Here is a 21,942-nt window from a genome sequence, read left to right as displayed (position 1 = left end):
CTCCTGCTCGGGCTTCCCTATGTGCGTTCCTTGCGGGGTTTGTGCCTGTGTCCATGTTTAGAGCGTTGTAAGAACTGATATCAACTGGCTCCACGTTTGGCACTCCCTCAGGGTTTATGGATGGTACATTGACCCCTATACCACCGTTTTCTCCAAGACCTTCATCTTCGTGAATAGGAGCATTCTCTGTGCTCGACATGATTAAGCCTGAAATCAAAGAATCTTTGACAAGAAAAAGTGTGAAGAATAACGTGTGTTATCAGAAAACTAGCACTAAAACAATCACTATTAAACAAGAAAAGCAGAATAGAATATTCTATTGCAGTGAATAATAATGTGATACAAATGATTGTGGTCCCCTTTATATAGGAGGAGAAAACCCCAATATAGTACATTCCTTATTGAGGTAAAGAATTCTATTGGTACAGGTGTATAACGACCTGGTACGGACCTGTACCATTTCGTACAAATCTTATCCTTTAATTTATGCCCTAATCCACGTGTCCTTGGAAAATTCTTGCTCTTTCTTGATTGCCCTCGAGAATGTACTTCTCTCGATTTAGGTCGTGCCAAGCTTTCGATCTGCTTCCTCGAGGTGTTTGTCTTTCAGCAGGGTTCGGCCTCTGCTTCGAATCACCTGAACTCGAACTTATAGACCAATCCAAGACTTTGAAATCGTGCTCCTTGATTTTGACCATATGCATACATCCCTGATTTTGAGGGCATTACCTAAACTAGAGTCATGGTCAAAGCATTACTTAGCTTCTGAAATCTTTGCTCACACTCATCCGACAACCTGAAAGGAGCACCCTTCTGAGTCAACTTAGTTAATGGGGCTGCAATAGATGAAAATCCCTATAGAAAGTGACAGTAGTAATCTACAAAACCTAAGAAGCTCCTAATCTTTGTAGCGGTAGAAGGTCTGAGCCAACTCTGAACTGCCTCAATCTTCTTATGGTCCACCTTGATCCTATTATTAGATACCACATGGCCCAAGAACGTCATATAACCAACCAAAACTCGCACTTAGAGAACATAGCATACATATTTGTCTCCCTCAAACTCTGAAGCACCATCCTCAAGTGTTGCTCGTGCTCTTCCCTACTACGAGAATATACTAAGATATTCAATGAGCACAATAACAAAGGAATACAAATAAAGCTGGAATACACTTTTCATCAAATGCATAAAAGTTACTATGGAATTAGTCAAGCCAAAAGACAATACTAAGAACTTATAATGCCTATAAGGAGTCCTGAAATCCGTCTTAGGAATATCAGAAGACCTGATCTTCAGTTGATGATAACCCGATCTTAAGTCATTCTTGGAGAACTCCCTAGCACCCTGAAGCTGATCAAGTAAACCATCAATGCACGGTTGTAGATACTTGTTCTTGATGGTAACCTTGTTCAACTGCTTGTAGTTAATACACATTCACATGGAAACATCCTTTTTCTTCACAAATAATATAGGTGCACCCCAAGTGGAAACACTTGGCCTGATGAAACCATTATCTAACAATTCCTGCAACTGTTACGTCAATTCCTTCAACTCCGCTAGGGTCATACAATATGGTGGAATAGAGATAGGCTAGGTACCCGACACTAAATCAATACCAAAAATTAATATCCTTATATGGTGGCATGCCTGGTAGGTCTGTAGGAAACACATTTGGAAACTCCCTCACTACTGGAACTGACTAACGGTATGAGTATCAACATCAACATCTCTCTCAAAGGCAAGATGCCTAACACCCATTCTCAACCACTGGTTGCGCCTTCAGAAAAGAAATCACTCTACTAAGAGAGTGACCAATAGAACCCTTCCATTCCAACCTTGGCAACCCAAGCATTGCCAACATCACAGTCTTAGCGTGACAATCAAGAATAACATGGTATAGAGATAGCCAATCCATACCTAAAATCACCTCAAAATCAACCATATTGAGCTATAAAAGATTAACCATAGTCTTATATCCCCCAATAGAACGATCTTCCATAATAGAATCACTAACAAGTGTAGACACATGAACAGGAATATCAAGATAACCACGAGGCAAATCCAAATATTGAGCAAAGTATGATGTCACATAAGAATAAGCGAAACTAGGGTTGAATAACACTTGAGCATCCCTGTGGCATACTGAAAATATACTTGTGATCACCATATCTGAAGCAACTGCCTCCGGTCTGGCGGAGAATGCATAGCAACGAGCCAGTCCAACACCTGACTGCTAGGCCCCGAACAAACTGAGTTCCACCCTAGCTGGCTGTGCGGGTGGTATAGTTGTTGGCACTAAAACCATGTACTGTGTGTCGTGCTGTGGTGCACTATTCATAAGCCTGAGGCAATCCTTCTTGAGATGACTCAAGCACCCATACTCAAAACATCCCCTCCTCTGACGAGGCTGCTGATTCCATGGCTAACCTTGAGAACCTGAATATCCACCTATAGAACCCTAAACAGATGGATCACAACATGAACTTTGTGTTGACACTTCACTGAAAGATAACTAGCATGGATGAGCACTATATGAACCGTGGCTGACTGAAGAACCATGAGAAATATAATGAGCTGCCTGAATGGGCCTAAAAGGACAACATCTAATGTGATGTGCCTGGCCACAAGATGAGATACCACAAAATCCACCCAAATCATGGGGCCTCTTTGCCTCTCCCTCCTCTCGCTCCTACCTACGAACACCCTCCAAGCAACTGGCAATCTCAACCGCCTAGTGAAAGCTAGTATCAGTCTCTGCCTCTCAGGACATACCATATTGAATACTATAGTTGAGGCCCTCAATGAACTTCCCGACTCTCTCCCCTTCAGTAGGGACAGAAAATAATACACGATGAGCTAACTTTGTGAACCTCATCTTGTACTGATTCACGGTCAAGCCCTCATAGCGTAAATGTTCAAAACTCACTACGCAACTCATTTCTGTGAGTCTAGGGTATGAATTCCTCCAAGAATAGAAGTGAGAACTGATACAAAGTGGTGATATGACAACTGTTTCTCCTCACACTTATAGGTCTACCACCACCTATAGGATAGCCCTATCAGTTAAAAGTAGAAAAATCAACCCCATTGGAGTCCACTAGACCCAATATGCAAAGAATTTGATGACACTGATCAAGAAATCCATGAGCATCCTCTTTAGGCTCTCCATTCAGGAGGATGAAGTCTTTAAAATCTCTCTGTCCTTTTCTGCTCCTCAGCAGTCATGGATGGTCTAATCTCGGTCTGAGCTGTTACGACTGGCTGCATTGATATAACTCCCGATGTATGATAGACCTAAGCTAGCTACTCTAGTGTGCATGCGGCAGAAGTCTAGGCTCCTCCCCTAGCCTGTGAGGTAGCTAGAGCAACAAGGATCATGCTATCTTGAGCCAAAATCGTATACACACTCAAAATTTGGGCGAAAGTCTCCTGAAGACTCAATATAGAATTGTGTCCCTCCAGGGCCTGAGCTAGTCCCACCTGCTCAACCGGAACCTGCTACTCAACATGAGTGGTTGGTGGCTCTATAGTAGATTCCCTAGTAGGGGATCTAGTTGTGGCTCGTGCCTCACCTAGATCTCTACCTCGACCCCAGCCTTTCGTGACCCTAAATTGGGGTACTGGTGCCTGCTCGACCGTACCAAAAGATCATGTACTCACAATGTGTGAAAAAATAGAAGAAATAATATACAAACTTTAGGATAAACTATGCATGATAGAGAATGAAAGAAAGAGAAATCTTTCCTAATAGCCACTCGAAGATAAGAATAGACATCTCTGTAACGATCCGCAAGACTCTATTAGACTTGCTCATGACTCGTGACATTTATACAACCTAGAGTTCAGATACCAACTTGTCACGACCAAAAACTGCCACTGGTCATGATGGCGCCTAACCCACTTTTTAGGAAAGCCAGTCATAAAATAATAACAAAAATATGGTAACGAATTACAGAATATATAAGTCTGAAAGATCAATAACTATAAATAATATCAAATCATAATAGAAATCCCAGAACAGGTAACACTAAATCACGAGCTCTACAATGTGAGTACATGTCTGAAATACATAAATACTATCTGAACAAATAACAACAGTAAATAAACATAGGAAGAGATGCTCGGGACTGCGATCAAGAAGCAGCTCTACCTCGGTCTCCAAACTCAAGGAATTGCTCTAAGTACAACCAACCCAATATACTCTATAGGTATCATTACTAATCTTGGCGAGGTATTATTGCCAAGAATAACCATACTCACTTAACAATCTGCCCAGTTCATAAATATACAAGTACACATCAATGGTACCAACTAAATATGAAACACATGTATAAAAAAATCATTGCACATAGAAGATATGCATTAAAAAAAAGTCAATGTGCATAGGTTAACATATAGAGAAGATATGTATTGTGCCTTCAACTTCCAATTAAAAAACATATAGAGAAGACATGCATAAAGAGGTAAGTATATATTTCAAAACTAGCATATAGAGAAAATATTCAATAAAACATGTATACACTCAAGGTATTTTCGAATAGAGAAAAGATACAAAAATCAAACATTGATCAGTTTTCCTCATACTGCATGTACGTCATCAAGAGAAAAACATGAAATGATGGCCTAGGGGGATGGATCCTTACTCACGCGTTGTACGGACAACTCACATGCTATAATATAACAACCACACGGACCACTCACGTGCTATCATAACTTAAAACTCATGGACCACTCAAGTGCTACCAATCTAGTCCATAACACATATAAATCATATACAAGAATACATGTATATGAATAATGGAATCAAATCATATACTCATGGACTGAATGAAGTGACATGCTAAGGTGTATGCATGTGCAAAGTGTGCTACCATAGCTTAAATTAGGCAAATATACCACAAAATATCAATTAGAATGTTTGAACATGATATTAACCTACATATCATCTCTAGCATAATTCAAGTAGCTCACAAAGGGGTAAGAACATATGAAACATGATAGCCTAAAGCTTAGTATTCATTACAATGAATAACATAGCCTAAGCACTACCTCAAGTATGAATAAAACTCAGTGCACGCACACATGCTCACTCTCGGCACGAAGCCATCATTATCAATTCAAGAAACTAGTGTCCCAAACCAAGGATATGCAAGATACTTACCTCAAACAAGCCAAATCAATACTCCAAAAATCCCTTACCTCGCAAACCGGACTACGAACGATTCCTATCTATCCAAAAATAACTCAATAACATCAAATAAAGCCATAGGAATCAATTCCAAACAATAAAGCTCAAAACTTTACACAATTCCTAAAAATTGAACAAACGTCAAGTTGGAACCACATGGTAAGAGCCGAGTCAAGGGGTATATCCTGACTACCCATAATTCCAAGAGTCCAAATATACGATTAGATTCAAAAACTAAGTCCAAATCGATCTTTAAATCCTCAATTTTTACTCTCTTAAGTTGTATAAAATATCCTTAAATTTCCCTCAAATTTCCATGATTTAGGTGTTAATAATCCATGTAGATTCTTGAATTAATACCAAAAATATATAGAAATCACTTACCCCAAAGTCTTATATGAAAGTCTCCTTCAAAAATAGCCCCTCTACAAGTCTAGGGCTCAAAATATGAGAGAATGGGCTAAAATTCCGAAATTTAAACTTCATATCGTCTGCCCAGCACTACCCGTCGTGAATGCAGCCAATACTTCGGGTTTGCGAAGCACAAAATTCAACACCTAGAAACAAGCCTTTGCATTCGTGGAAGCTCCCTCGTTCTCAACGGATATCAAATTACAAACTCATGAACAGAGGACTCTAGCATACCAAGGTGTAAGCATGTGAGAATTGTAAGACTATAGCTCAGATTAGACGGGTACGCCATACAATAATGAGTATCATATTCAAATAGGAAATCAAAATCTACACGTGAGCTCTCGCGTGATTCAAGAAGTTCATGTTGTCATACAAACATATAAAGCATGATAGCTGGACGCACAATAAAAAAACAATACATGATTCAGTCTAAAGACTACCCTGAGTATGGATAAAACTGGTGCACGTATATACGCTCGTCAACTCGCATGTACGTCACCACCAGCATGTAGCCAATATTATCAATGTAAGCAAAAACGTCCCCCAAACCAACGCCAGGTGAGATACTTATCTCAAATAGTCCAAATCAAACCTCCAACACAAAACGACCTTTGAATGGCCTATACCTAGCTAAATATCAAACAATTGGTCAAACAATGCAAGGAAAAGTGATTTCATACAAAAAAGTCCAATATTTATAATTCTCAAAAAGTCAACAAAAGAGTCAACTCTAGACCGCTTCCTAGAACTCGACACAACTTACAAATTCTGACTATCCACTCATTTACGAAATCAAACATACAAGTCTCATTCAAATTCTACTCCAAATCGGGATTCAAATCTCAATTATTCGCTTTCTAATGTTTAAGACAAAAACCCCAATTTTTCTTTCAAATTCCATGTTCTAAGTGTGTAAATCCATAGAGAAACAAGATATATAATCAAATCCAAGTAAAAATTACTTATCCTCAAAGTAGTGATGAAAATGTCCCCAAACATTGCATCTTTCCGTGCTCCAAAACTCAAAATAATAAAAAAATGAGATAACTAGACTTAAAATCCTCATGCAGGCATCCTCGAACCTGCACATACTTAGCTGTTGGTGTAATGCCACTTGTGCAAAAAAATACTCGTATCTGCGAGATCTCATGCACCAGCCTGACTCCGCTTTTGCGCACAAACACCCACTTTTGCGATGTTGCAAATGCGCCAAAATACCCGCTTTTGCGGTCGCCAAAATATGCCAACCTTCAGCATCTGCGAGCCTCAATATCTCAAGCACTCCTCACATGTGCGACCTATTCTTAATTTTTGCACCCTCGTAGGTGTGACACACCAGCACCAGAAATTTCCAAAATACTCCAAAACGGTCCGAGATCAATCCAAAAAACACATGAGCTTCCTAGTCCCCCCATCAAAACATACCAACAAGTCCTAATACCTTTGATACACTCAAATTTCACTTTAAATAAATAGTGTAACGCGGTCGGTGTCAAATATAATAACCCAACAAGGTTGGGGTCGAATCCCACAGGGAATAAGTGTGAAAAGGTTACTTGAGTCGTGTGAAACTTAACTTAAGTCGTAATTCTATTCCTTTAGCTTAACAAGAGAATGATATAATCGTGATATACAAGATAACTATTTTGTTATGAGAATGTGATTAATTTAATTAAGGAAACCAAGATTGTGTCCCCATCAATGAAATGTAATGCTATCGGTGTTAATATGATATATTTCTAATGGAAGGTCCTTTGATATACAAATAGTTTCTAAATGACTACCCAATATTTTCCAATGGTTGGATAGTATGTTCTCTTTATAATTTTCTCAAATATAAAAGATTTGAAATTAAGAACAACCAATTTATGCCAAGTAGAACCCACTTATTCCTAAGCGATTTCATTAAACAAGGTTTAAAGTCTTGAGTTCTTGATATTCACTTCTACCTAACTCTAACTCACTTTTTCAAGTAAGCAAGAGTAAAATGGAATAAGTTAATGTTTGTAACCACTAACAATAAATAAAGCACAAAAAATGAATAAATATCAACCAACCATTATATATATATTCAATGTTAAACACCCATTTAGGGTCCACAACCTTAGTATTTAAAACTAGCTACTCATACTAAAATACAAAAATAAAGCAATAAATAGAGTCATAAAGCTTACAAAAGTGTAGGATTCTCTCTTCACAAACTTCCAAATTAATGGTGTATTCAATGTCTTCAATGTAGTCCTTTTTCAGACTTAATGACCCACAAAAACCCTAGTAAAACTATTTATAGTGGACTAAAAGTCGGGGTCAATATTGGACAAAAATGCCCCTGCAAACACCTTCTGCGACCGCATAATGGTCGCCGACCATGTATGCGGTCCGCATAATGGTCGCCGACCATGTATGCGGTCCGCATAATCATCATTTCGTCGCACATTTGCAGATCTTTCAATCCCAGGAATCCACCGCATTTGCATTATGCGGTCCGTATATCAGTTATGTGACTGCATTTTCCATTGCAGAAGTGCTACGCAGGTTCTTTCAATTTCAGTTATGTGGTCATTATGCGGCTCGCAGAAGTGTTATGCAACCATATAATGGATCGCACAATCTCCTCTTTATTTGGCAAAATAGCTGCTTCAGTTTGTGGTGGTTATGCGGTCCGCATAGTTCTTCTGCGATCGCATACTTGCAGCATTTCTACTCTTTTGTGGTTTTTGACTTCTTTTCTATGTGTTTGGATCTTCAAGTCTTATGCGCTATAAAAGACCAAAATCATAAAATTTAACTACAAATGCATCGAAAGACGAACTAAAATCTATGTAATTGGTATCAAAAGTGCCGAAATTCTACGACACATCAACCTTATCCAAATGCTCAAAATACCACAACTAATATCAAAACCAAGAATCGAAGATCAAAATCCATCTTTTAACTTTCAAACTTTCCAACTTTAGCAAACACGTCCGAATCATGCCTAAATATTCCGAGTTCCAACCAAACTTTGCGTACAAGTTTTAATCAATTAAAAAACCAATTTAAAGTCCCAGAACACCAATTGAGACCCCCAAACTCAACTTTTGGTCACACCTATGAACTCTCCATACTATCAAATTGCCAACTTTCGGTGAATAGAGCCAAAATCTTCTAAAAACCTCCGAATTCAAATCTGAATCTACACCCAAGTCTAAAATCACCATACAAACCTATAGGAACCATAAAATCACCAATCCGAGGGAATTTACTTAAAATTTTAAATATTGGTCAACTCTAGCAACTCAAGCTACTAAAAATAAAACTAAGTATTCCAATCACTTTTAAACCTTTCTGAAACCGAACCAACTTTTCCCCAAAATCATCAAACATAAAATACACGTACGAGGAGGGCGATGCTCAAATAAATAAAGCGAACACCATGTCATTACAGTTCAATTTTGTTTCAGATTTAGGACACTAACAACGAGTTGATTATCTACCAATCTTCAACATAAGGAGACTGTTCCTCAGGTCTCCTGATTGTGCCGTCTATAAACAAGACTTTTTTCTTGCTCGCAAGGCGTCCTCATTGATCTAGTTCACTCATCCTCCCAAGATTGCCATTAAATGTTTTATCGTATGGAGATGTTGTCTTCCTGTGACTGCTTCCATCGCCACTGGTACTCCTGCCAGCACCACCTTTGTCTTTACCGTCTTCTCTGGCCATGTTTCACCAAAGAGGAGAGAGGAAGAGAAAAGCCTTGTCTTCTTCTATATATATATATATATAGAGAGAGAGAGTATGTATGTATAATTAGTGAACATTAGTCCTAAAAAATATGGCAAACTTTAGTCCTACACGTATAAGGAAAATAGCTAGTTACACTATGGACTACTGGTGCTTCACCTTAGTTACACTGTGGACCACCGGTGCTTCACCTCTCTAACAGGGGCTGAGCTACAGTTGTGGGTGCGGGTTCGGGCGAACCCAGTGACTTTTTCTGAGACTCTATATTTATATTGAAAAATTTATTAAATTATATAGATATATATCACTGCCGAACCCAGTAACAAAAGTGGTGTGGGTTCAATGACAATGGGGTCTGGGTTTGCTGGTAGACACCCGAGTTCGATTCCCTGTGAAATCAATGTTATTTTATTAATTTTATAATATTTTTAGAAAGGACAAACTAAATGAGTAAATGATTCCGTATAATTCCCAATCAACTCCAACGACAACTCCCCTTACTTTCTTCTAAAGTAACATTTTTAATACACTAGCGTTTTTCTTTATGATAAACAAAAGACAAGACTTCTCTAAAGTAACATTTTAAACACACTAGCTTTTTTCTTTCTAATAAACAAAAGACAAAGCTCTAATTCCCAAACAAATCCAACGACAACTCCCCTTACTTTCCTTTAAAGTAACATTTTTAATACACTAGCTTTTTTCTTTCGAATAAACAAAAGACAAAACTCTAAACAAAAACAAACGTCTTCCAACTCCAAACAAGGATGAAATCAAAATTCCCAAAATAAAAAAAAAAACTAGGGTTCTGCTGATATGCTTTGTGACCGTGTGACTCTGTCTCTATTGATTGACTTTTAGACTCTTCTTCGTTTTTCCATTCTTCTTTTTTGATATTTTGCTTCATGTTTTTCTCTTATATTTCATATTTGATAATTATACAAAATCTAATTTTTAATCTTTGATTCCAGGGTTGTCCAACATTTTAACCTCTATTTTCTTTGTCTATTTGTGCTTTTGTACTTTCCAAAAGATCAAATATGGAATTCCCGATAAGCTGACAAGGTATGTGATTCTTTCCAAAAGTTCAAACTGGAGTCTGTCGACGGACAAGGTATGTGGTTGTTGTCCTACTTTTTTTTTTTTTTTAGTTTCTTAGTGAGACTAACTTGCATTCACATGGATTGGTCTTATGCCCTTATTAAGAAGAAAACTTTCATATGTCTACAGTAGAGCTAAAATAGAAGAAAATCCAATGACCTTTTTCGAGACCCTGTATATATAATTTAGAACTCATACACTTATAATCCTAGCTCCGCCTCTGCTCTCTAATATATATACAATATATACACTCCTAATAAAAATCATACACCTAGGCCAAAATGGAAAATTTAAAATTATGTTATATTTAAATATAAAAAAATATCATTTTTTCTGAACAAACTAATAAGGAAATAAATTACACCACATAAAATGCAATGAAAAGAGTAATTATCTACATGTCCGCTCATTCAGACAAATAAATAAAATATTTACGGTTCGTAGATTCGGACTGAGTTATTTATGTGTATGTATATATTTTAAAAGTGGATACGCCTTCATCGCAATTTTTTAGATAGGTCCATGCTCGTCATTCAAGCAAGGACAAGAAGAGAAGGAACCATTCTGGCTATTGTTAAAAAAAAAATTATTTGGAGATATTTCTAGCTGATGATGTCCATCTCATTGAAGAAGTATTAGGCATATGCCTAATAAGAGTTTTCTTTGGTTTGGTAGCCAACCTTTTTGACTTGGTTTGGTTGGTAGCCAACCTTGTTGAATTAGTTTGGTTTGGTAGCCAACCTTGTTGAATTTCTTTGGTTTGGTAGCCAACTTTGTTGAATTGTGAAAAGTGTGTGTAAATTGTCAAATATTGTAGGCTTTAGAGGGTGAAGCTTTGGCTATAAAAGGAGAGCTTCAACTCTCATTTCTTCACACCAACAAAGAGAGAAAGAAAGAGTGAGGTTTCACAAACAAGGTATAAGAAAATAGTCTGTGAGGAAAATAGAGAGTGAGCGATATTGTAGTGAGGTGGGAATATCAAAAGAGGGTTATTTCTTTTGAGTGTTGTAGTGGTCTTTGGAGTATTTACCTCCGACCTACAAAGTGTAAAATTCCTTACTATAGTGATATCAGTTGCTCCTCTCGGGGTCGTGGTTTTTTCCCTTATTCAGAAGGGTTTTCCACGTAAAAATTTTGGTGTCATTGTTACTCTTTTATTCTTGTTAATTACCGTATCTCGGTGCTACATTATTATTCCGCTTTATTACCGTGAATATTATTTTGGTAAGGGGTTTATTCCCAACAACTGGTATCAGAGCACAGGTTCTGCTCGTTCACTGAAATACTATTCACTGTCGGTAGTACTATACTTGGTGAAAAATAAAAATGTCCGGAGTAAAGTACGAGGTAGCAAAATTCAACGGAGATAACGGTTTCTCAACATGGCAAAGAAGGATGAGAGATCTGCTCATCCAACAAGGATTACACAAGGTTCTAGATGTTGATTCCAAAAAGCCTGATACCATGAAAGCTGAGGATTGGGCTGACTTGGATGAAAGAGCTGCTAGTGCAATTAGGTTGCACTTATCAGATGATGTGGTAAATAACATCATTGATGAAGACACTGCACGAGGAGTTTGGACAAGGTTGGAAAGCCTATACATGTCCAAAACGCTGACAAATAAATTGTACCTGAAGAAGCAGTTATACGCCCTACACATGAGTGAAGGTACGAATTTTTTGTCACATTTAAATGTGTTTAACGGACTAATCACACAGCTTTCCAACCTCGGAGTGAAAATCGAGGAAGAAGATAAAGCCATCTTGCTATTGAACTCGTTGCCATCTTCGTACGATAATTTGGCAACAACCATCCTGCACGGTAAGACTACTATTGAGTTGAAAGATGTCACATTGGCTCTTCTACTCAAAGAGAAGATGAGAAAAAAGCCTGAAAATCAAGGACAGGGTCTCATCACAGAAGGTAGATGCAGGAGTTATCAAAGGAGTTCGAACAACTATGGTAGATCCGGAGCTCGTGGGAAGTCAAAGAACCGATCCAAATCAAGAGTCAGAAATTGCTACAACTGTAATCAACCAGGTCACTTCAAAAGAGATTGCCCAAATCCAAGGAAGGGCAAAGGTGAAACCAGTGGCCAGAAGAATGATGACAACACAGCCGCCATGGTGCAAAATAATGATAATGTTGTCCTCTTTATAAATGAGGAAGAGGAATGCGTGCACCTGTCAGGTTCAGAGTCGGAATGGGTGGTTGACACAGCGGCATCTCACCATGCCACACCGGTAAGAGATCTTTTTTGCAGATATGTAGCAGGTGATTTCGGCACAGTGAAAATGGGTAACACAAGTTACTCAAAGATTGCGGGGATTGGTGACATTTGTATCAAGACAAATGTCGGATGCACATTGGTTCTAAAGGATGTGCGGCATGTACCTGATTTACGGATGAACTTGACTCGGGAATTGCTTTAGACCGAGATGGATACGAGAGCTATTTTGCAAATCAAAAGTGGAGACTCACTAAGGGATCATTGGTGATTGCAAAGGGAGTTGCTTGTGGCACGTTGTACAGGACAAATGCAGAAATATGCCAAGGTGAATTGAACGAGGCACAAGATGAGATTTCTGTAGATTTGTGGCACAAGAGAATGGGTCATATGAGCGAGAAGGGATTGCAGATTCTTGCCAAGAAATCACTCATTTCTTATGCTAAAGGTACAACGGTAAAACCTTGTGACTACTGTTTATTTGGTAAGCAGCATAGAGTCTCATTTCAGACATCGTCTGAAAGAAAATTGAATATACTTGATTTAGTATATTCTGATGTTTGCGGCCCAATGGAAATTGAATCAATGGGCGGTAACAAATATTTTGTTACTTTTATTGATGATGCTTCACGAAAATTATGGGTTTATATTTTGAAAACCAAAGATCAGGTGTTTCAAGTTTTCCAGAAGTTTCATGCTCTAGTAGAAAGGGAGACGGGTCGAAAGCTAAAGCGTCTCCGAAGTGACAATGGAGGTGAGTACACTTCAAGGGAATTTGAAGAGTATTGTTCAAGTCATGGGATCAGACATGAAAAGACAGTTCCTGGAACCCCACAGCACAATGGCGTAGCCGAGAGGATGAACCGCACCATTGTGGAGAAGATGAGAAGCATGATCAGAATGGCTAAACTGCCTAAGTCATTCTGGGGTGAAGCAGTTCAGACAGCCTGTTACCTGATCAATAGGAGTCTATCAGTTTCGTTGGCGTTTGAAATCCCAGAGAGAGTTTGGACCAACAAGGAGGTGTCCTACTCGCATCTGAAGGTGTTCGGTTGCAGAGCTTTTGCACATGTACCAAAAGAGCAGAGAACAAAGCTGGATGATAAATCTGTTCCCTGCATATTTATCGGATATGGAGATGAAGAGTTCGGGTACAGACTGTGGGATCCTGTAAAGAAGAAGGTCATCAGAAGCAAAGATGTAGTCTTCCGAGAAAGTGAAGTTGGAACTGCTGCTGATATGTCAGAAAAGGCGAAGAATGGTATAATTCCTAACTTTGTTACTATTCCTTCTACTTCTAACAATCCCACAAGTGCAGAAAGTACGACCGACGAGGTTGCCGAGCAGGGGGAGCAACCTGGTGAGGTTATTGAGCAGGGGGAGCAACTTGATGAAGGTGTCGAGGAAGTGGAGCACCCCACTCAGGGAGAAGAACAACCTCAACCTCTGAGGAGATCAGAGAGGCCAAGGGTAGAGTCACGCAGGTACCCTTCCACAGAGTATGTCCTTATCAGTGATGAGGGGGAGCCAGAAAGTCTTAAGGAGGTGTTGTCCCATCCAGAAAAGAACCAGTGGATGAAAGCTATGCAAGAAGAGATGGAATCTCTACAGAAAAATGGCACATACAAGCTGGTTGAACTTCCAAAGGGTAAAAGACCACTCAAATGCAAATGGGTCTTTAAACTCAAGAAAGATGGAGATGGCAAGCTGGTCAGATACAAAGCTCGATTGGTGGTTAAAGGCTTCGAACAGAAGAAAGGTATTGATTTTGACGAAATTTTCTCCCCCGTTGTTAAAATGACTTCTATTCGAACAATTTTGAGCTTAGCAGCTAGCCTAGATCTTGAAGTGGAGCAGTTGGATGTGAAAACTGCATTTCTTCATGGAGATTTGGAAGAGGAGATTTATATGGAGCAACTAGAAGGATTTGAAGTAGCTGGAAAGAAACACATGGTGTGCAAATTGAATAAGAGTCTTTATGGATTGAAGCAGGCACCAAGGCAGTGGTACATGAAGTTTGACTCATTCATGAAAAGTCAAACATACCTAAAGACCTATTCTGATCCATGTGTATACTTCAAAAGATTTTCTGAGAATAACTTTATTATATTATTGTTGTATGTGGATGACATGTTAATTGTAGGAAAAGACAAGGGGTTGATAGCAAAGTTGAAAGGAGATCTGTCCAAGTCATTTGATATGAAGGACTTGGGCCCAGCACAACAAATTCTAGGGATGAAGATAGTTCGAGAGAGAACAAGTAGAAAGTTGTGGCTATCTCAGGAGAAGTACATTGAACGTGTACTAGAACGCTTCAACATGAAGAATGCTAAGCCAGTCAGCACACCTCTTGCTGGTCATCTAAAGTTGAGTAAGAAGATGTGTCCTACAACAGTGGAGGAGAAAGGGAACATGGCTAAAGTTCCTTATTCTTCAGCAGTCGGAAGCTTGATGCATGCAATAGTATGTACTAGACCTGATATTGCTCACGCAGTTGGTGTTGTCAGCAGGTTTCTTGAAAATCCTGGAAAGGAACATTGGGAAGCAGTCAAGTGGATACTCAGGTACCTGAGAGGTACCACGGGAGATTGTTTGTGCTTTGGAGGATCTGATCCAATCTTGAAGGGCTATACAGATGTTGATATGGCAGGTGACATTGACAACAGAAAATCTACTACTGGATATTTATTTACATTTTCAGGGGGAGCTATATCATGGCAGTCTAAGTTGCAGAAGTGCGTTGCACTTTCAACAACTGAAGCAGAGTACATTGCCGCTACAGAAACTGGCAAGGAGATGATATGGCTCAAGCGATTCCTTCAAGAGCTTGGATTACATCAGAAGGAGTATGTCGTATATTGTGACAGTCAAAGTGCAATAGACCTTAGCAAGAACTCTATGTACCATGCAAGGACCAAACACATTGATGTGAGATATCATTGGATTCGAGAAATGGTAGATGATGAATCTCTAAAAGTCTTGAAGATTTCTACAAGTGAGAATCCCGCAGATATGCTGACCAAGGTGGTACCAAGGAACAAGTTCGAGCTATGCAAAGAACTTGTCGGCATGCACTCAAACTAGAAGACAGTGCTACCTCCTCTGGATGAATGAGACTGGAGGGGAGATTGATGATGTCCATCTCATTGAAGAAGTATTAGGCATGTGCCTAATAAGAGTTTTCTTTGGTTTGGTAGCCAACCTTGTTGACTTGGTTTGGTTGGTAGCCAACCTTGTTGAATTAGTTTGGTTTGGTAGCCAACCTTGTTGAATTTCTTTGGTTTGGTAGCCAACTTTGTTGAATTGTGAAAAGTGTGTGTAAATTGTCAAATATTGTAGGCTTTAGAGGGTGAAGCTTTGGCTATAAAAGGAGAGCTTCAACTCTCATTTCTTCACACCAACAAAGAGAGAAAGAAAGAGTGAGGTTTCACAGACAAGGTATAAGAAAATAGTCTGTGAGGAAAATAGAGAGTGAGCGATATTGTAGTGAGGTGGGAATATCAAAAGAGGGTTATTTCTTTTGAGTGTTGTAGTGGTCTTTGGAGTATTTACCTCCGACCTACAAAGTGTAAAATTCCTTACTATAGTGATATCAGTTTCTCCTCTCGGGGTCGTGGTTTTTTCCCTTATTCAGAAGGGTTTTCCACATAAAAATTTTGGTGTCATTGTTACTCTTTTATTCTTGTTAATTACCGTATCTCGGTGCTACATTATTATTCCGCTTTATTACCGTGAATATTATTTTGGTAAGGGGTTTATTCCCAACACTAGCTAGCAAGAGCTTCTTTATTCTCGAGGGTCGAACTTGAAATTTTCGATTAGGAGTGGAAAAATCTTATATATATCATTAGGGTCCTATATTTTTGTTTTGACTATTGAAGATTCTGGGTAGCATTACATAGGATTTTTGCCTAAACCTATATCTTTAGGACATGTTTTTATTTTTAAAGAAAAAACATAATTTTACGTATCAACCGAAATCAAGAATTTGTTTAAGAATTGGAAGAATAATCCTTCCTCTATATTGCATAAGAACATTTAAAGGGTAAATATTTGTTCTTCCACTGATATTAATTAAAAAAGAACGTTAAAAGATTTATGAACGCAAAAATAAAATTCTAATGAACTGTCCCTGAGGGACGCAAAGAGTAGATTATTTATAAGAAAAAATAACAACTTTTATCGAATATAAGTGTATTAGTGAAAAATAGACTCGTCACGTGAGTCTATTAAATGACAACACATGTCAGCAAAGTTATAAGAAAAGTGAAGAATGACATATAAAGATGATATGTGAAACACCCTCGGGACTAAGCATACTCGTACCGTGCCTGTTAGTGTCGGAACTGACCATCCCGAATTACATGTGATTTACCATCATTATGCCATCAGTTACAAATCAACTATGTAACGTAAAATAAATGCAATAAATGATCGTAACAGTCAGAACAAGGCAATCAATTACGATATTGACTCAACATGTACGAGATTGACTCAATAGGCATGAGATTGACTCATAAATTACGGAATTAACTTATCAGTTACGGAATTTACTCATCAATTATGTAATTTCAGCATTTACATAGATGTTACAAGTCTTCCAAAAGTAACGAATGGATTGAGTAAATGTTCATAATTCAAGGAGATGGTTACTTAGATTTAACCCTATAAATAAATACACTTTTATCACCATTAGGAAAATCTAATTTTCTTCTCTACAATTCTATACATTGTAATTCATAGCATCTTGCTCCCAAGTTAGCCATTGTTCGGTCCTTCAAGCTCTATTCGGATCATCATCCTATCAAGGATTATTCAATAAGAATTATTTCTTCTCTGCTTTATTTTTATTATATTATCTGTCATTAAATTTATTTTTCACTTCTCTATCACGTTGTACTAACGAAAATTTATATCTTTCGGATCAAATCAGTTATTTGTAGCCCGCTATATAAAATTTATTGCTTTGACCTTAGAAATTATTTTTTGGGTTACACAATAAGATTTTTATTAGTCCAATCATATTTTATCACAGAAGTTAAAATAATATAAAATTTTCATATTATGCCAGCAAAAGTGGAATAATAACACTATTGCAACTTGTCTTATTTTGAAGAATTAACCTAATATAATATAAGTATAATTTATGAGAGAGGCTGTAAGTGCATTCTCTCTTTCTCCATTTTCTGGAAAGCACTCATTGAGCATACTGACAGAATGATTGACACTCACGTCTCTATCATGTCTAGTGATTTTGCTATAGTTTACTAGCACATTCTTAGACTAAGACTACGACATCGAATAAGAAAGCTCACTCCATTCCAGGAATCAGTGTATCATATGTTTATAATCTTTATAATAAATATATAATTTATATATACTAGCTAGAAAAAGTAAAGAGTATATTCAATAGGCTATTTGTGTAAAGACCCGTTTTACTTTCCGAGCATTACTTCATAAAAATAAAGTTACAGGCCAAAATTGATGCTATCGTACTAGAGGTGCATTGGCCCAAGTACACTATGAGTCAAATGCAGGAGGTCGAAATGGAATGTCAAGACCCAAAACCCACAAATCATAAGTTTTATTAAATAAAGAAACAAATGAATTTTAAATCATAAGTACATACAATATTAGTAAGACATAAAATAAATGTGACAATATTAATGCAAAACCATTAACATCAACTAGAATATTCAAAACCCGGCATCACAAGTGCATGAACATTTACTAAGGAGTATAACAATAATATAATATTTTTTAGAATGTAAATTAGACAGAATAAAGTAAATAACTATGATGGAGACTCTGTGGGTTGCAACACGCAATGCAACTCACTATAAAGGCCTCTCAATAGCTGCGCCTACGCGCCAAGATGACCACCAAATGAACCTGTCACATATTGCATATTTAGTGCAAAAGTATATCATGAGTACGTAATTCAACGCGTACCAGTAAGTATCTAGCCTAATCCTGGAGAAGTAGTGACGAGGGACCGACATCGACACTCGCTAGTGATCTAATAAAACAATATAATAAATTATTAGTAGATATGAAACACAACAGTAATAATGAGGTAAGATCTATAATTAACATAATCCTCAACTTGATGACAACACAAATTTCTCAAATCTCATGTACTATCTCAACAAATAGAAGAATCAAAGGCAACCTTAAACGGGTAACGGACATCAAGCGCTACTCAAACAAACAAGGCATATTATGTAACTTCCAGATCTTAATCAAGGGGAACCTCATGAATATTTGGACTCCTGGCGATATCATGCATGATTATGCCGAGGTCGTACGGCCCGATCCAGACTAGTGTGTACACTATTGAGGGTTGACCGACGCGAACCAGAGATGCATTTTAATATACTGTCGAGGCATGCAGCCCAATCCACAAGAAATAAAGAAAATTAATGAATCACAAACCACATGTTTGAAACACAGGTACAAGAGCATAACGTAAACATGAATTTTACCGTCTATTAAATATCTCATCAAACAACTCAAGGTGATAAAACACAGCCTAATATGTAATGATCCGACCGGTCATTTTACTTTATAGATCCCTATTCCCTTAATTAAGACTTTCTGTATGTGCTTTTACTATTTTATAACTTGCGGGGATGGTTGGTTTGGTTTTGGAAGGGTTCGGGTTGAATTCGGAATACTTAGTTCCATAATAGTGGCCAAAGATGACCAAGCTTGACTTGAGTTGATGCTTTTAATAAACGATCTCGAAATCAGTATTTAACGGTTGCAATAGAGTCATATGATAATTTTGGACTTGGAAGTATGTTTCAATTGAGTTTTAGGTGGGTCGGGAGCGTTTCAACTCTTATTGTTGAAAGTTGGCATTTTCAAGGTTTTAGAATTTCTTAAGTTTGACTTGAAGTGGATTTTGGTGTCGTCCATGCCTGTTTAGGATTACGAGCCTTGGAATAGATTTGTATTGTGATTTATGACTTGTACATAAAATTTGGCATCATTCCGAGTTGTCTAAGTATGTTTCAACGCGTTCGTAGTTGGATGAAATGAGTTTGAAGCTTAGAAGTCGATTAATGAGGTTTTGAGGCGCGATTCTTGATTTTGTTATTGTTTTATTTGTCCTGAGGCTTTGAGTAAGTCTACAATATGCTTATGGACTAGTTGATACATTTGGACGGAGTCCCGGGTGGCTCCGGTGTGTTTCAGATCATTTGAAGCAAGCTTGAGTTGGCTAAAAACTGCTGGTGTGCTTCGCGATTGTGAAGATAGTCCTGCGATCGTGAAGAAGAAAAAGGGCGAAGCTGGGCTAGAAGGCTTTTGGCCATCGTGACCGCGACCTGGGGATCTCGAGAAAGGAAGGATCAGAAGTGCTTCATTGCGAACTCGACCATCAGGTCGTGAATGCAAAGAGTATTTTGGGAGTGGCAGAAATTGGCCTTTGCAATCGCGAGATATTTTCGCGATCACGAAGAAGGAATCACTGGGAAAACTTGAATTTATTACAGGACTTAGTCTCTTTTCTTTCATTTTCTACTTGGTCTTAGACGAATTTGAGAGAAATTTGTGGGGTATTTTCATCAACATTATGAGGTAAGTTATCCCTATCAATTCTTGAGTTAAATACACAGATTATAGTTAGATTTAACATGCAATTATGGGGAAATTTGTGGGATTTTTATTGGAAATTAGGTTTTGGTAAAAATGGGATATGATCACGAAAAATTTTGAAATTGAAAATAAATTATATATTTGAGTTCATGAAGTCATGGGTAACATTTATCTTCGAAAATATTTGGATTCCGGACACGTGGGCCCGAGGTGATTTTATTGGATTTTCCAGATTTGGTTGGGAAACTAGTTTAATAGTAACTTAAGAACTTTTGAGCATGTATTGATTAGTTTAGACAACTTTTTATTAGTTTCGGTTTGCTCGAAATCATTTGAGGAGTTCTAGTGAGGTTAAAGAGCTGGATAGTGGACTTGGAAGCGAGATAAGTCTCTTGGCTAACCTTGTAAGGGGCAATTTATCCCCTTAGGTGTATTGATTTTTGTGTGATACTTGTTGCGGAGTGCTACGTATGCACGAGGTGACGAGAGTCCGTGCGTAGCTATATCTATGTTATGTCCGGATAGACGTAGATTCACACCATGCCTCAATTATGTTATTTGTACTCATCATGCATATTTGAATTCCTCAATTTATGATTTAGATTGAATTTAGAATAAAATATTGTCTTAGCCTTTTACCGTGGAAAGATTCTGAATTACTTGATGAACTATAGATCCGTGTATTCTCAACTCGCATATATTTCCACGAGCGAGGTAATTTATCTACTCTTACGGGATCGGGCCGTTTGCCTCGGTAGTGTTGTAAACTACTCTTATGGGATTGGGTCGTTCGCCTCGACGGTACTGTGTATCACTACTCTTATGGGATCGGGTCGTTCACCTTGGCAGTACTAAGTATCATTTTCATATGGGATCAGACCGTTCGCCTCGGTAGACTCGTGCTTAGTACTTGAGAATAGAATTGGTTACGGTAATAGTTGAGTAGAGCGTTCGAGGGCGGTTATGATATTTTAGTGATTTGATATAGGTCCATGTTGGAGATTCATGATTTATGCTTTGTATGTTTCATTGGTACTTGTTATACATCCTCCTGTCTAGTTTATGTATTTTTATTAGTGTCTGACCACTAATAAGTGTCAAGTCAATCCCTTGTTACTACTTTTTCGAGGTTAAACTAGATACTTATTGGGTACACATTGTTTTACGTACTCATGCTACACTTCTACACTGAATGTGCATGTACTGAGATAGGTACTTCCATTGGTCACACGAGAATGTAGTTGTACTTCTACGGAGACTTAGTGGTGAGCTACTTGCATTGCTTCGATCTGCAGCACCAGAGTCTCCCTCTACCTTGCTTACTGTTTCTGTCTATTACCTTTCAGACAATAGTTGTATTAGTTTTGTATATTCTCTAGATTGCTCATGCACTTGTGGAACCGAGTTTTGTGGGCTTCTAGAATTTATGTACTGTTGTATTTATTATCACTATCACTGTGGTTTATATGTTATTCACACTTTATATTTTTTAGAAAGAAATATGTACAGTTCCATGAGATTTTACTTTATCCGGTGTTTTATGGAAACTTCTTTTTTTTAAAAAAAAAGTTTAAAAGGGATAATTGAATTGGAGATTTTTGTATGGGCTTGCCTAACAACAACGTTGGTCTCTATCGCGGCCTATTATAGGTTATGGGTCGTGACAGTTTGGTATCAGAACTTTA

This window comes from Nicotiana tabacum, chromosome 10 (genome assembly GCF_000715075.1).
Source record: "Nicotiana tabacum cultivar K326 chromosome 10, ASM71507v2, whole genome shotgun sequence".
Lineage (NCBI taxonomy): Eukaryota > Viridiplantae > Streptophyta > Magnoliopsida > Solanales > Solanaceae > Nicotiana > Nicotiana tabacum.
This window is presented reverse-complemented; position numbering follows the sequence as displayed.